At 42.1% G+C, this 5115-nt stretch overlaps 1 pseudogene; it reads right to left on the reverse strand.

Annotated features, from left to right (window-relative positions):
• Positions 1-1659: 1659 nt before the first annotated feature.
• LOC109562629 (interferon tau-like) lies at positions 1660-2239 on the reverse strand (annotated as a pseudogene).
• Positions 2240-5115: the final 2876 nt, after the last annotated feature.

Genomic DNA, 5115 nt, shown 5'->3' on the forward strand with positions numbered 1-5115 from the left:
CCAAGAATTGCAGGGGGAATCTCAGAAGCAACAGGGAAATCCCTGGCTGGCTGTCCACTAGGACATGGGGCTTTGAGTGGCTGTCCTTGTTGAATGGGGGCTGCCTAAAGATCTAGAGGACAATGGCCTCTGCCAGCTCTGATACTGTATCAAAGTGAGCCTTTTGTAATTGGTTAAGCCAGCTTTCTGGAAGGAATTGGTATTTCTCTTGTGCCTTTGCCATATAAGTGATCTACCTGGCTCTCTGGAACGTTAATGGTCTCTGATCTCTAAGAGTAAGGAGAAAAAAGAGCTTTTAGGTAAACTCTATAGAAATAATTATATTTAGGTAACGTCTGTCTAAAATAGTCTCCCCAGATTTTGATGACTTGAAACTAAGTAAAGAGAAATCATTGACTTTCTGTACTGTGTGCTTGGTTGTGGCAGCCTCTTTGGGACCCATGGGCTATAGCCCTCCAGGTTCTTCTGTCCATGGGGATTCTCCAGACAAGAATACTGGAGTGGGTAGCCCAGCCCCCCTCCAGGGGATCATCCTAACCCAGGTCTCCTGCATTGCAGGCAGATTCTTTAGCAACTGAACCACCAGGGAAGCCCAAGAAAACAGGAGTGGGTAGGTAGCCTATCCCATCTTCAGGGGATCTTCCTGACCAAGGAATTGAACCGGGGTCTCCTGCTCAGCAGGTGGATTCTTTACCAGCTGAGCACCAGGGAAGCCTTGCAGGCAGCTTAGAAAGATATATAGTATTATTTGTCTTTCCAGCATCATATGTACCTAACGCTTCCCAAGTGAGAACATTCTTTCCTTTACTTCACTTTGAAGGCTTTAGTATAATTGAAATAAAATAATACTGTTTTTTATGTCCTCTTCTCTGTAAGACTGAGAGTTTCCATGCAGTAGGAACTACATTTGCTTTATTCACTTGTATTCCTTGGTGACACAGTATGTCACTTAGGTGCTCAACATATATGTATAATATGAATGGAATGAATAAAAAAATGTAATCATGCATTGTTTAATAAAATATTAAATGGAGGATTGGATTTAATTTTTGAGTAAGGAAATTCATTTTCTTTCATAAGAATTTAATAAATAGAACAAAGTACAAAATTAATAACATGAAATGGTAAACATGTTTTAGAAATTTTAATATGATATATTAATATTGATGTATAGATGAATTGGAAAAGACTCTGATGCTGGGAGGGATAGGGGGCAGGAGGAGAAGGGGACGACAGAGGATGAGATGGCTGGATGGCATCACTGACTCGATGGAAGTGAGTCTCAGTGAACTCCGGGAGTTGGTGATGGACAGGGAGGCCTGGCGTGCTGCGATTCATGGGGTTGCAAAGAGTCGGACACGACTGAGCGACTGATCTGATCTGATCTCATAGATGAATTGTAATTTTACAAATATTTTAAGTATGTTAGGTGCAAGAAGGAATAAGTAAATCAGCAACGGATAACATCAGGGCAGGCATGACTTTAGGACTCATGCCCCTACAGCTGAATACTTTTATATCTACTTGCTTATTAGTACTGACAAAGTATCGGCTAAAGTAATTCAATGAATTTGGTGGCCAAAGCAGAAATCAGTCGACTGAAATGAACACAGGTGAGTGTACGAGGGTGATGTGGCATCTTAGTCGTTGAGAGTCATCTCAAGCTGAGTTCAGATCTCCATCCATCTTTCTTAACCTTTTTTACAGGCTGCTTGATGAAGACAGGGCTCCATCATCTCCACTCTGACGATTTCCCAGGTGCAGTCACTGTATTCTTTCTCTTTCAGGTAGACATGGATTCCGTGGAAGTACCTCTTCAAGACCAGAGTGGGGCCCATTCTTCCCAGGGCAGAGTCTTCCTCTCCCGTCACCTGCCCCTGGCAGGCATCCAGGTCGTCCAGCTGCTGTTGCAGTCCAGTGCGGAGCTGCTCCAGAAGGGCAGTGTCCCAGGCAGCAAAGAAGCACTCTGTGTGGAAGAGGGTGAAGTTCTGCTGGAGCATCTCATGGAGCACAGAGATGGCCTGGGCCTCCTGGAGCTGGTCACCCTCCACCATCTGCTGGGGAAAACCGAAGCCTTTTCTGTTCTACAGACAGGAGTGAGGGGAGAGTCTGCTCATTTGGCCCAGGAGCCTGAGGTTTTGCTTGAAACGTGGTTCTGAGAGAGATCACAGCCCAGAGATCCTCCCGGGCCATAGCTGATCAGCACCAGGGTTATCAGTAGAGAGAGTGTGAAATCCATGGGGAAGATGAGGTTGCTGCTTGGCTGGCTGAGATGGCATATGGTGGAACTCTGGAGGTAGGGTGTCTAATGATAATCTTTCTAAGCAAGGCTTTTAATTAGGGAACACAGTACTCATTGTCTGAAATTTTCTGTCTCACTTCCCCTGTGTGTTTTCATTTAGATATTTTCTATCTGACCTAGAAAAAGTACTCAAGCTAAACTCTTAATTTTTATGGTAGAAAGTTAACTTTCCCAATAAACTTTGGATTTATCAATGCAAATCTATGTCAGTTAAATGAGAAACTAAAGAAAGGCTGAAATTATGTAAGTATGTAAAGACTTATAGAGGTATACATACTTATTATGTACACATGTAAGTATAATATATATAAACATTCCTTTTTTGTGTGCTGTGTCTAAACAAAATTTTTCCTTGATTCTTAAGTGCATTTCCCCCCCCTTATCTTACTCATAGGAATTCAGAGTCACTCAGGCCATATTGGTTTCTGTAGTTTGTTTTCTGTTTCACAGAGCAGAGGCTTGTAATTAAGAGTGAATGAACTACTCAGTTGTTCTGTTCTTTTGAGAACATTCATTCAGGTTCCTGAGATTACATTTCACTGGGGCCACAAGATCTTGAGGAGTGGAATATCTCCTGCCATATCAGTAAACTAGGATGACACAGTCCTCAAGAGTTTCCAGCCCTCCAGGGCGCTCAGGAAGGGGGAATACACCTGTGGGCTGACAGCTACCAAATTGCAGCTACTCTCTAAGGTGAGCCCAAGGCAACTCAGGAAGTGAAAAAATGCAAGATGCAAGAAAATGCAAGATGCAAGAAAATGCAAGGAAAGATGCCCCAGGAGAGCTGAGATTCAGGAAAGGAATGTTTTCAGTGAGCCCAGACACTTGCCTCTTCCCATACAAAGGAAAAGTGCTAAATTCCTTAACTTGAGATAGCTGGTTTTCTTTAATTCACAAAACTACTTTGATGTTCAGACTACCTCCCTTTTTTTGCAAACTCCTTTATACCATGACTCTTCCCCTCAGCTCCTTGGAGCAATTCCCTCAGGGTGACTTGAGATACTGTCTTCTGAATTCCCACTAAATAAAGCATAACTGTCAACTTTTAGGTTGTCACTATTTCTTTATTTTTTAAATTAACTTATTTAATTGGAAGCTAATTACTTTACAATATTGTGGTGGTTTTTGCCAAACATTGACATGAATCACCCATGGATGTACATGTGTCCCCCGTCTTGAACCCCCCTCCCGCCTCCCTCCCTGTCCCATCCCTCAGTGTGGTCCCAGCGCACCAGGCCTGAGCACCTTGTCCCATTCATTGCACCTGGACTGGTGATCTACTTCACATATGGTAAATTACATATTTCAATGCTATTCTCTCAAATTATCCCACCCTCACCTTCTCGCACGGAGTGCAAAATTCTGTTCTTTACATCTGTGTCTCTTTTGCTGTCTCACATATAGGGTCATTGTTACCATGTTTCTAAATTCCATATATATGTGTTAATATTACTGTATTGGTGTTTTTCTTTCTTACTTACTTCACTGTGTATAATAGGCTCCAGATCAACAGTCAGGAACAATAAACAAGACATGAGGGTTTCTTTCAACCTGCTTTTTATGGTAGATCTATTGGAGAAGGAAATGGCAACCCACTCTAGTATTCTTGCCTGGAAAATCCCGTGTATGGAAGAGCCTAGTAGGCTACAGTCCATGGGGTTGCAAAGAGTAGGACACGACTGAGAGACTTCACTTTCACCTTCATAGTTTTGCACAGGCTGTGCCAATATCCCCACCAGGAATCCTGCTTCTTTTCTGGTGCATGTAGGTCTGAAGATTCTAATTCCAAGGTAATTAATTGTCTTTCCAGCACCACCTCACTCACAAGGTGGTTATCACCTCCAGTAGCACTTTTCCTCTGGAATGACAGTGTCCTCAACCCAACCTCTCTGGGCCTCACCCATGAGGGCAGGCTAACCACATCCTGAGAACTTCAGAATTCTATTGTGGAGGGACTTGTCTCTTTGTTTGCAAAATCATTCATCTTCCAGGATCCCCACCCTCTCCCAGTGCATGTTTGTGTGAAGTAGGGGAGTTCTCAGTGATGACCTCCTCTTCTCCTGATCCATGTCCCCAGGTATCAAGTGTCAGCAGCCCTCAGATGCTGAGACCTAAAGTGTGGAGAGCTAAGTAGGTGGAGGCATTATCCAATGGCAATTGTTACACCTTTGGTAGACAATTTTTATTTTGCCACTATAGCTTTTATCGCTCAATTCTTTTACTTAAAGTGTTCAAGATTTGTTTTGCTCAGAATTTCTGAGTTGGCTATATGGAATTCATTGATGGTGTTATGTATTAATGAAAGCTTCTATCACAGAAATCAGTGCCCTTCAGTTGTTCATTCAGTCTACCTCCTTCTGTTGGGCTGACTTGTTGATCCATCTCTGTCTTGTGCTCAGAATGTAGAGCAGTGAGGCCCAGGCTGTGTCAGGGAGAAATAGCCTTGTTTCTTTACTTACTCATGATGTTTTGTTTTAAATTTAAAGAACATCAAAAAAAAAAAAAAAAAAAAACATTTAAGAACTTATTTTTGCATATTGATTTACTGACCAGTTTGTCTCTCCTACTGCGTTCCTAAACATTTCATCCTAGGGTTAATACATAAGGAAGGAAAAGAATGGCAGAGGGGCCTCACCATATTTTCTGTAATTTTCAACACTAGAGATTGTTTTGTTTTTCATGTCAGCTTTCCTGGAAGGCAAAACTTGATAGTTGTTTGTGGACAAAAATAAAACAAAAATAATTTTGAATGTCATGAAAGAGAATATAGACAAATGTCTTTTTTGCTGACAGTATGGCAAGTGTAAGTTGAA

The sequence above is a fragment of the Bos indicus genome, chromosome 8 (assembly GCF_029378745.1).
Source record: "Bos indicus isolate NIAB-ARS_2022 breed Sahiwal x Tharparkar chromosome 8, NIAB-ARS_B.indTharparkar_mat_pri_1.0, whole genome shotgun sequence".
NCBI classification, from domain to species: domain Eukaryota; kingdom Metazoa; phylum Chordata; class Mammalia; order Artiodactyla; family Bovidae; genus Bos; species Bos indicus.